The sequence below is a fragment of the Cydia pomonella genome, chromosome 18 (assembly GCF_033807575.1).
Source record: "Cydia pomonella isolate Wapato2018A chromosome 18, ilCydPomo1, whole genome shotgun sequence".
NCBI lineage: Eukaryota > Metazoa > Arthropoda > Insecta > Lepidoptera > Tortricidae > Cydia > Cydia pomonella.
In genome coordinates this window covers 9,780,343-9,792,650 of record NC_084720.1, presented here as the reverse complement: position 1 = coordinate 9,792,650, position 12,308 = coordinate 9,780,343, and the positions used below count along the sequence as shown (strand labels likewise).

The window sequence follows — 12,308 nt, the reverse complement described above, 5'->3', positions numbered from 1 at the left end:
TCTATTGCCAGTATTTTTTCAATATTTTACCTTACTTAAGTGCCAATTACATCCACACTTTATCAGGCCTGATATCTGTGGGCCTACCGCGAAAACCGAATTTCACAAATTGCGGGGATCTTTTTCTTTTACTTTCACTAAGACGTAATTAGAGTGACAGAGAAAAATGCCCGCAATTGACGAACTTCGATTTTCGCGGTTGTAGCCCAGGCCCGACGTCGGGCCAAAGAAAGAGTATTTTTACAACGGTAACAATATTTGAAATGTAATAAAATGATTCATGTGCAAAAATATCAAACATTGAACATTTTTGGCGATGTGCTGATATTCCGTGTAACGCAAAATTATTATCAGGCCCGATATCGGGACTGATTTCGAGCCCGATATCGGGAAGTGTGGATGCAATTGGTGCTTTAGATAAATAAAACTATATTTTAGTTTAAATCATTGTAATGTAGCCTTGTTAATGATTCGTAATTATATGTACATAATGTACGTAGTATGAATTTTATTAAAGCAAATAAATTACTTATTGATTAATTCAAACCAGATTCCAGGGCAAGTATTTTATCCATTTCTGTCAATCTAGTTTTGTTTTCAATAGTAGGAAATGTCACAATAATCTCGTTTTAGCCAATCACCGTGGAGAATGACAAGGTACCGAAAATATATCGTATCTGTCATTGGCTGAAACGGTTTCCACCAAAATGCAAAAATCTAAATAAAATCAATGCATGTCATATTAACATTGTCAAATGCTAGTTATCCTCGCATCCTCTTGTCTGCCATTAATAAACATTAAAACAAAAACAAGATATTTATTATTATATTGTTGTTAACATATTCAGCCTGTAATTATTCAATAGCATCGTTTAAACTTTGAGTTTCTTGCCCAAAGTGTGGATAATAATGTGACTGGATTAAAACACTGACTTGGACTCGAAGTGAATTAAACTAACTAAAGTGAGGACTTTTACAGATTTAAACTTAGGACTACTTGGAATTTTATGTGTGTTAAATTATTAGGTGAGAATATTATCACTAGAATTTGATTTACAATGAAACATGCATGCATCAGTAGCTCGATTGTAGTTATTTTGAGTTGGACCCTGTAGTTAGAGCTTAAGCTGTGGTTTATAATGCGGTGATATCAATTTATCTGATTAAAAACAGGGGAACACTGTAGTTTCGAATACTATATAAATATAATGACCACAATGACAGGCATGACAAATCATATTCCTGATATAAGCCACCACAATTACTTGGGTGGGTGGGCTATTTTAGGCAAGCATATCCTACTGGAAATCCTATGTTGTCAATTAAATATTTTATAAATACATAGGTACTAATTAGTTGGACGTTTTAGCTCTGCTTTGGCTTCAGCCTTGGCTACCCCAGGCCCTGTTGTAATTACTAGCCGCCTCATACTCCGCAACCATTATATAGACTGCCGCCTTGCTGCCACTCCTAATGTCTTGCCGCTCTAGGCCTCGGCCTTGGCCTTCTGGGCCTTAGAGCAAATCAACCATTGCTTAGAAAACCTCTTTTGATTTTATTATATTGCTTGAATGACTTTACTTCTTGCTTTGTCAGGGTGCCATCACATGATTTTTCATTGCTCCAGTTATCCTGATACATTTTTTCTTTAATGATTGGTGTTTGTCAATGTTTTGTCATCTTAGCTAGATTCCCAGGGTATCCATAAAATATTGTATCAAAAATTTTCATAATGATAGGTCTGATTCTCTTCCTGCTTGCTCAGTATCTTATAGAGTACAACCTCTAAGTTTAAATAGGCAATCAGATCTCATATTGTTAGCTTTGACTAAGACGAGGACCAATCCCTCCTCCTCGAGGGCCTTGTTGATGAATGTCCTTATGTTTTCATGAAATTTTGGTAATATATCACCCTGATTTTGATCAAATGTTTTAATATCACTACTACTCTTGTAAGGTTTTATAAGTTTATGTATATCAAGTTACTAATAATTAAGTGGCATGTGATTGTTTTAAATAAATTTATTCCTCATTTTAACTTGTTTATTTTCTTTTGTTTTAATGTCTGAAAAGTAGCTTTGCAGTAGTTTGTTTAACAATTATTGCCAGTAGAAATTTTCCTTGATTTTGTATTGATGGATGTAGGATTACTAATATGACCATAAACTTAAAAGAGTATTTGAAAGTACATCTCACATCTCAAAACTTCTCTCTCAAAGCGAAGGATTCTCTAATAAAATAGAATCCCTAGCCTTGTGAGGGATTCAAGTGTTAACGCCCAAGGTGGGAATACGCCCAAAATCAAGGTGGAAATCGTTTTGCTACCCTGTGACACATCCTGCTTTTCATATCTAGGTGATTAGGAAATTATTAGACTTAAATCGGCCAGGATATGGACCGTGATTACCTTTTGTATTGTTTTCGAGCTCCCGATACCCATGCATGTCACAGTCAATTTATGTATAGTGAAAATAACCATTAAGCATTAAAAACTGTTAGGAAATTATTGTTTCAAAATATTATTTTAGCTAAAAAATAAATTGTAATCGATTATGTGCATATTATTTTCATATTTCATTGTGTCAATCAAAATATTCTTTATTCAAATAGGCCTAGCAACAAGCACTTTTAAATCGTCAAATTTTACAAATATCATCTTAATCTAAATATCAGAGCAATTTATTGATGCAGTTATTATTGTTCTAAAAAAACATTGAACTATTATAGATGTGGTAAACTTAATAATAAGAATTTCACAAAAAGATCGTCAAACATCAAAATTGTATGAAAATACTAGTCTAGAACCTTTCTAGAATAAAATCTAAATGTCAAAAAATACGGTATATATATACATTGAATTATCAATTTCATCATTAATAACATAACAATAAATAATTCATTCTTTACAATCACACTTAATCCCACGGTGTTTCATCATTCATGTAGTCTTGTGTGCTATAATAGGCTTTAGAGATAAGCTTACGTTTTACATAATTTTTAAATTTACTAACAGACAATTCAGTTATAATATTAGGAAGTTTATTGTAAAATCTTACACAATTACCCATGAATGATTTCTTAATTTTATGGAGCCTAGTGAAGGGCACTGCGAGCTTATGCTTATTTCTAGTATTAATTTTATGTATTTCACAGTTTTTCTTAAAACTGGCAATGTTTTTATGTACATACAGAATATTCTCATAAATATATTGACAGTGCACTGTCATTATGTTAATGTCCTTAAACTTATCTCTAAGTGTGTCTCTATGGTACATTTTATATATTGCACGAATAGCCCTCTTCTGCAGAACAAAAATGGTATTTATCTCTGAAGCACTACCCCATAGTAAAATACCATATGACATAATGCTATGAAAGTAACTAAAGTAAACTAATCGAGCTGTTTTCACGTCTGTTAACTGACGGATCTTGCTCACTGCAAAAGCTGCAGAACTCAGTCTATTCGAGAGATTAGCAATATGGGGACCCCATTGTAGTTTAGAATCTAAAGTTATACCAAGAAAAACTGTGCTATCTACTAGTTCCAATTCCTCATCCTTGACAATGACACCTGTTTGCTCATTCCTTATGTGACTTGTAACAAACTTAATGCACTTAGTCTTTTTCTCATTTAACAATAAATTATTAACATTAAACCAATTTACTACTTTAGAAATAGCATTGTTTACATCACTGCAAGCTTGTTGCTGTCGTTTGACTTTGAAAATAAGTGAGGTATCGTCTGCAAACAATACTATGTCATGGTGGGTCTTTACAAGGTAAGGCAGGTCATTAATGTAGATAAGGAACAGGAACGGCCCCAATATTGATCCCTGCGGTACACCCATAGAGACCAATGACCCCGGTGATCGCTGTCCACTCACATCAACCCTTTGTATTCTACCGTGTAAGTAAGACTTTATTAAATTCAGTGCCGAGCCTCTTACTCCATAATAGTGCAGTTTCCTGATCAATGTTTCATGACAGACGCAATCGAAGGCCTTAGATAAGTCACAGAAGATACCTAAAGCATCCTGTGACTCCTCCCAAGCATCGAAGATCTGTTTAATTAGCTCAACACCAGCGTCGGTTGTTGAGCGACCCCGTGTAAAACCAAATTGTTTGTTGTGCATTAGATTATTAATGTTAAAATGTTTCAATAACTGACTCAAAACTATTTTTTCAAAAATTTTGCTGAATGTTGGTAACACTGATATCGGTCTAAAGTTAGTGGGGTCGGATGTGCTACCTGATTTAAATAAAGGAGTGACTTTACTATGTTTCATTAGATCAGGAAACTCACCGCAGTCAACACTGTTATTAAATATAACTACCAGGTCAGGCGCTACAACTTCTATTAAGGATTTGACAGTATGAACGGAGACTCCCCAAAGGTCACTAGTTTTTTTTACATTAATTGATTTAAACGCCTTTAATATATCTGAGGCACTCACATGTTCAAAATTAAGGTTTCTAGTACATTCTGGGACATTCTCTTCTAACAGTGTAACGGCAGACGAGGGTGATGAATTTAAGTTCTTAGTTGTGGAAGCTGGTACCTCGGTGAAGAATTTTTCAAATTCTGTTGCTACATCTAAACTGGAATCTACGATTTTGTCATCAATTTTTAGTTTAAGATCTTTCATCCTTTGCTTTGATCTACCAGTCTCCACATTAATTACTTTCCACGTTGTTTTAATTATATCAGAGCTAGTTTTTATTGTTTGACTTAAATAATTACGCTTAGCGATATGGCAATCTATTTTAAACTTCTTCGAATATTGTTTAACATATTCCTTAAATTCATCACTCGTATTGAACCGCCGTTCCTCATACAAGGCATACAATGCACGTCTTCGTTGATGTAACTCTGCAGTAGCCCACTCACTAAAAACTGATGCATCACTAACCATGACCGATTTTGTAGTAAATATCGCATTATAATTTTCCATAAAAGTGTGAAAGAATGAATTATACATATCATTAGGACTCATGTTGGAAGACAGAAAGGGTAGCGCCTGAATTAAACTTTGTTTCATTCGTTCCACGCGGTCAGAGGTTACTGGTACAAAAGTTATTTGTTTTCGCAAGGTATTTTTCCTTACAGCCTCAAACACCATTAATTGGCCTAAGTGGTCTGATTCTAACTTGCTGATTACATTTTTAGCGGTAGGAAAAATATCAGTGAAAATATTATCTATACAGGTGGCACTAGTGGCAGTCACTCTAGTAGGCTCCATAAACATGTGGTTGAGATTACATGATTTGAAAAGATTCAACAATCTACAACTTACTGTTGAATTTTCCAAAATATTTACATTATAGTCGCCGCATATAAGTAATTTCTTACTAGAAGGTGATATTTTAAGTAGGACGGATTCCATTATGCTTTCAAATATTTCAAAATTACTTAAAGGCGGCCTATACACACAGACAACAATAAATTGCTCCAATTCTACTGCACTTAGTTCTATAGTCCGCTCAACAGACATGGATACAATGTCCTTACGTTCCTTAAATTTTAACTGACTATTTAATATAATTAATGACCCACCATGTATGGAACTAAGTCTGGTGAACGAACTGCCCACCTGGTGATTATTAAATTGAGGCATTAATTCATTATTATTCAACCAATGTTCAGTAATACATAAAATATCAATATTATAATCATTCAAAAAAAGTTCAATCTGTAAATCTTTTCCTCTAATACATTGAATGTTTTGATGCACCAGGTGGATGTACATTCCATGTTTGCAGTATTTTTCATCAGATTTACTAAAAGCTAAATTGCCAGAGACAGATTCTTTTGTCTTAAGAGCTAATTTAAATTATTGGTTATGACTGGAACCAAAACCAAGTTCATACCGGTCTGCTCAATAGAAGCAGGATAAACTGCCAAATTTTTGGCAGAAATGTCAAACAAATATGATAGCGACAAAGCTATTTGTCTTTTATAATAATTTGAAAGGTATAACTTACCTTTAGTCCAAAAAACCATAGGCATATGGTATTTGCTAACAAATTTGTTAGTGTCAATTATACTAAACTTATCACTATATGTACAAAGATTATATAAAAATATATTTAACTTACACCTAGTGTTATTTTCTGCCTCTGACATTTGATCACAATAGGGGAATGTGAAAATAATAATTTCATTCACTATAAGTGTCTTTAATTTTTCAAAGAATTTTATTAAATTATTTTTATTCACATTACCCCTATTCCCCATAAGAATAAGCAGTGTTGTCTTTGAATTAATAGTACTATCATTTAAAATTCGTTTTGAGAGATTTTCAAGGCTACTATGAGGCAGACAATTGTTGATTGTACTAAGTCCCTTTAAGTAATAGTTTAAAAATGTGCTCATATTGCTTCCAATTTCATCACAGTACATAATGACATTAGGTTCAGGTGTGCTTTGTTGTGTAGTGTGGAAGGAGCTATTATCATTTTGTTGTGATGGAGTCAAACTGTCACACAGGTTCGGCTCGAGTGCTCCACTCGACGAATGACCATTCATTTGCATACAAGCACATGACTGGCCATTGGTCAGAGACTCAACCCGCTCTGAATTTTGCCTAATTTGGGATATTAAATCATCCATGGCTAAAGAATATTCATTGATAACTTTTTTTGAACTCTCATTTATTGCATCTAAGGATTTAATTGAATCCTCCAAACTCTGAACTTTTAATTTTAATGTCTGTGTGTCAGTTTCATATTGTAATTTACTATGTTCTAACTGAGCAGAGTATAAATCTAACTTATCCACTAAGCTTACATTAACTTTACAAAATCTCAATTTTTTAAAAAACAATTTATTTATTTTTGTCAACTTTTGTTTTTTTTTAATAAGTCTATTTAATTTAATATATTTCTTTAGTTTGTTTCCGCTGCAACTTACTAACCTTGGTGTGGTGGTATCATTGGCTAAATCTGTAGTGGCCACAGGGTTTTCAATTGGTGCGGTAACCAACTGAGAGTCGGGCCGAACCAGTTCTTCGAATAAGGTCTGAGTGTGTGCTGCTGCTACATTGTTTTGGGCCTCCTGTAGCTCGTAGATTTGTTCGTGGGCGTCGTGCAGTGCTCTCTCCAATGAGTTGATGTCCTTCAGGGCCTGCTCATAGGCAGCACTACACTCAGTGAACCTGTCAACCGTCTCCTGAAGCTGGGCCCGCTCTGAATTTACATTATTATAGTCAGTTTCTAAAGAACACAGTTGCTTTTTCAGCTTATCATTGCTATTAAGTACTAATAATAGTTCCTTCAATATTTTATAGTGGCAATAAAATGTCGTGGAACAGAAAATTGCCTCTTTGATTCCTTCTAGCAGGGAAGAAAAAGCCTTTTTCCTTATGGGTGATGTGAAAAGTTAATTATACGTCTTGTAAAATTGGAAAATGCCCTGATTGCCATTTCAAGAAAACCTTATCTTAGCCTTACTTGTTAAAGATGTGAACTAGCCTCATTACTAAAATGATTACATCATATTTGCTGGATAAACAATGGTTCGAAATTTGAAAAAAAAAACCTAATCAATACTTAAATAGACTTGATTTTTCCCAGTCATAATCAAAGAGAGCACATTATGCTATCATTTTATTTCTTTAGGAATACGGGAGTTGTTAAACTCGAGAGTACCATACACTTGCTAAGCGAAACATTGCCTGGCTTAAAAATACGCCTAATAATGTGAAAATTTTCTCTTTTTATTATATTTACTGCAAATGCAGATGGGATAACCACGCCTCAAGATTACTCCCATACACATTTCGTTACAATTACTTGAGATCGGTATTCGTTAGCAGTAAGCATTCATTTTATATTAGATTAAACATAACTTAATTAAAATTGTTTACCTACATAGTGTGCGTACGCAAGTTATTCAGAATACCAAATATGTTAAACATCGGTATTTTTAGCAACAAAATTGAATAAACTTGTTTTCATTTTTCCATAACAACTTTTTGTTAGCGAATTCCGAAAGGGTGGAAACCAAAATTTATTAAATTGAATACGCAGCTCGTATCTACGTGTACAAAAAGGCACTTTTGTTATGGATGTTACTGCTGGAATTTTCAGTTGAAAGCCCGACACTCGTCCGTCAAAGCAACACAAAGAAAACAATCGCAGCACGATTGTAGCGCAGTCTGGCCGCTCGGATCGTGTCGCGTCTCCCTTAGGACCCGCCAGCCCGCGTGGCCTCTCCACCGTCCCTCTCCACGAGGCTCTCGGGACCATGCCGTGAATACTAAAGTGTCCACGTACACTGGTCCTGTATTGCACTTCACTCGATGACCCATTTTCGTATATTTACCTACCTACTTTTTTGTTTATTGCTACTCGCTTTTGTTATCCTAATTGCGTATTCTCCGGCTAGGAACTTTCACGTTATTAGATGGAATGTGGTCAGCTATTTGCATTATGTTTTTAGCAGACAGCGAAGTGAGCGCCCTATTGTGGGTCAGCATTTCGAGATATGACCGCTGTAGGAGCTCGAGTCTAGGTAAAATATATTTCCATTATCGTAATGGTTTTTGCAAAGGATCGTGCTCTTTTTATATGTGCAAGAGGAAGTTTTACGAAAGTCAGATAAATATATTTGTTTGTGGAATATTAAATATGATTAGTAATGGACATAAATCCTCTACGTGCATGTCGTTTAGCAAGAGCTCGTAGAAGCATATTTAATAGAAGAGTAATTGACGACTTTCCGCCATAGGTACCATGTCTGTCTAGACTAGACTAGATACTTGTCCTGTGTTTTAATCAGACTTTGAAAACCAGCACCGAACTAACAACGAGCAGCGTCAACAACATTACCGGAGTTACTCGATCATTACCTCAGAAGAATTAAAACTTGAAAATTTGTTCTCAAACAAGATAAAATGTAACGAGACTGCTAGCTCACGTCTCCGGACGCCGTCACATCAAACAATTAAGAGTTATCTTGGAGTTAGGTGTGCAGGCGATATATTGCAGACTTGATTACTTTTATCTACTCTGCCAACTAATAAAAGTTGACCAACAAACCCGGGATCTCGCCAGTCGCGTTTTTAATTGAAAACATTAGCCTGCTTTACACGCAGCGTCTTGATAGGGAAAACTTAAATGCACGGTGATGGAATTGCACGGCTGGTGGGCAGATGCATGATATGCGTTCTTTCGTGCGCCGTTGCGCGTGAAATTGACATATTAGCTGAGAAGTCGATGAATAAAACAGTTGAATGGCAAACAAATGATTGGTCTACGTTTATAATAGCAAAAATGTACATAATGCGAACGAATTCTAGTTTTAACCTCAGGCGTTCGTAGGTATCTTTTTAAATAAATAATAAACTAGGTACTTAAAACTACTTACATAACAGTAAAATAACTCTGCGAACTGTCCAAGTGTATTAAACGGACGTACAATTCAAGAATAATTAGTATGAAGTGTAATACATACCTACGTAATTAGCTCAGTTGCGTCGTTAGAAGTTTTAATTGTACTTCAATCAAATACATACTCATATTAAATACTATATTACATATAAACCTTTTATAATGAAACACGTCTGTTCCAAGCAAAATCCAGTTATTCCAGACTCAAATCAGATAGAAATATCAAGAACTGTCTGATTTCTCCGAGCCCGGCCGTCAATAATGGACTGGAAAGCAAAAAGTTAGCTTCGGGCAACTTATCAATTGTATCTACCAAGTTGAAGAAGAGTTTTTCATTCATTTATTGCACGCAGCCCGACCGACTGGAAATACTTAATGGTTATTCTCTTGTTCGTATTTGACGTAAAAGCTGAACTTTGTCGCTGTCAGGGTCTGCGGTTTTTATTTGCTATGCAGTTTTATGTGAAGTGGATGGTCTGAGAGGTTTTAGAGGGAGTCGGGCATAATTTAAGGGTGTAATTGTCATTGTTCTCATAGATTTGCGTTTTTGACATTTTGTACGGTCTAAAGCATAGCACTCATGGCGTTATAGTCCTTTTTGGGCGCATAACTCTCATTGCAGTTCCCGCAAGTAGTACCTACAGTTTTTCTCGACATATAGGTACCAGAACTAGGTACCTCAATTACGTTTCACAGCAGTCGATTCCATTTGCATTACAGCCAAACACCATACCAAAATGGAGAGCGTCTTCCTTGTTCATGGTAGACAATATCCAAATTGAGGGTAACTAGATAAGTAGGTCGTATCGTATGCGAGTTGGAACGTTGGCCGTGGGAGTGGCCGCTGGCCCTCTGTCGGAAGTGAGCTGCGTCATTGTTTCTATAAACGGTTCGCGATGAGCTTCCGGCACAGTCGATACAATTTACAGTAAGATTAAGGTTCTCGTTAGTAACTTTGAGGATAACTTAGTAGGGCCTTTGTTCAGTAGTACCTGCTGATGCGATAACTGCCTTTATATAAAAGCCCTTGGTGCGCCTTTTATTGCAATTCAATTCAATTCTTTATTCGTTCATCACAGGTACATAAATAGGTGGTAACTATTGAACGATTATGACGTTCAACCTGTCACTCATTTAAGGAATATAATAACAGATACAGCAGTAGCGTCAACGCCGCAGCAGTATCGGCATAGCTATGATTAAAACTATGATAAAATCATGTTTAAAAATATTTTCAATTATGTTAAGACATTTATTGGGGAAGTGCGGGAGTGTGGTCATGACCCTCGCTCCGAGTCGTTTTTGATGCAGAGGTTGTCCATCGCCGTTCAACGTGGCAACGCAGCGAGCGTGATGGGCTCCTTTGCATCTGGAGGTGCGCGGGGCGAGTTGTGCGGATAGTTTTTGTGTGTCGGTTAGATTTAGTTTAGTTTAGGTTAAGTTTTTTGTGTTTGTATAACTATATCTATAATCATTATATGATAACTTAATGTCATTTGGATACCTACTTCATTATGTTAATATCCAGAGCGGAAAATGGGGACTACGTTTGTATGGAAAGGCGGTTTCGGGGCGGCTGTCCCCTATCGTCTTAAGGCCACACCAAGTCTCCGTCTCTCTATGTCCTAGTACATCGTTTGCGTATAATGCCGCATTAGTTACGAGTAACTACGTATGTAGGGACTGCAATCCAGCACCATTTTTGTTCTTTGCTGGATTGGGACGAATCCAGCTGAATTGAGCGCGGATTGACGTTTTGACAAAGATGATTTTTAACGAAATAAGACTTATGAAATAATGAAAATAGCTGTCTTAAACATGTCTTAACATTATCATTGTTTGAGAGCAGCCGCTGCGTCTCAAAAAATGCCAAGTTAATATCATCATCCCCCTCACAGTCTACGGCGCTGTTTTGTAACAAGTTTTCACACTTGTCCTCTACTTTGTGGGTAGCTAATATGTCGGTTTTTGAAGTAGAAAAGTGTTTACAAACTATTCGTGTACACCCAAACAGTATGGTCAAAATAGCTGTTATATTTTTTTTTATAATTTATTAAAAGACCATGCCTGTGTTTTGCATGATCAAAAACCTGTAAATTGGCAAAATGCTTTTATCACACGCTAGGATATATTTCTGAAACAGACCTCAATTTATTCAAAAGTTTCGGGATCATACAAATACCACAGAATATCTAAATAAGTCACAAATACGTCGCAAGTATTTAAATAAAAGTAAACAAAATCTACCCTCAAATGGCTCCTTAAGCCAGTTGAGGGTAGATGAAAACATTACATGATCAAATAAATAAGGTAGGTTAAATTCAGGTCTTTCAGTGACAGATCCAGGCGGTTTTGTATTTGGTTGGTTAACCAACAAATGTTATAACTACCCGAAAATGTGCAAATTGTTTGTTTACTTTTATTTAAATACCTAAAGATACAGAGAAGGGTTAAAGCCAGGAGTCTAAGCATGATTATTTAAAACGTATGTAATATACTTGCGGATCCGACATGATGGATTCAGCAATTGCAATCCCTATACGTATTAAGGCAAGCGATATACCACGAAGAGAGCTTTATAGTACTTGTAGTAAAAAGACGTACAGCATGCTGAGTGCACAGTTTTCAACCCCTAAAGAAGTAAACTTTCTAACCATAAAATTACTCGGTTGTCTTACTTATTTTCCTCTGAGCACTGCGTTTCCGGCGATGCGCCGAGGACGGTTTACGAGTTACCTGTTGGGGTCAGTTTGAGCTTTCAGGCTTAAACGAATTTCGTTACGGTAAATCTTGAATGCGTTGTTCACTGTGAATTTAGATTTTGCTTCTAACGAAACTGTGACATAAAGCTAAACTAAATATAATGCTGATCTCTGTGTCTACAGCTGCAAGCTAACAGAGCCATGTGATTTTTGTAC

General features: G+C 35.8%; 1 protein-coding gene across 2 annotated transcripts in view; it reads left to right on the top strand.

The window, feature by feature from the left end:
• Positions 1 to 384: 384 nt before the first annotated feature.
• Positions 385 to 12,308, top strand: part of LOC133527592 (semaphorin-1A) — a 533,145-nt gene continuing 521,221 nt past the window's right edge. Inside the window, exon 1 of one of the 2 annotated variants that reach the window (XM_061864661.1) lies at positions 385 to 1,026. The gene's annotated coding sequence lies outside the window, so the exon portion shown is untranslated. The remainder of the gene's footprint in view (positions 1,027 to 12,308) is intronic. The other variant, XM_061864660.1, reaches the window with a different exon arrangement.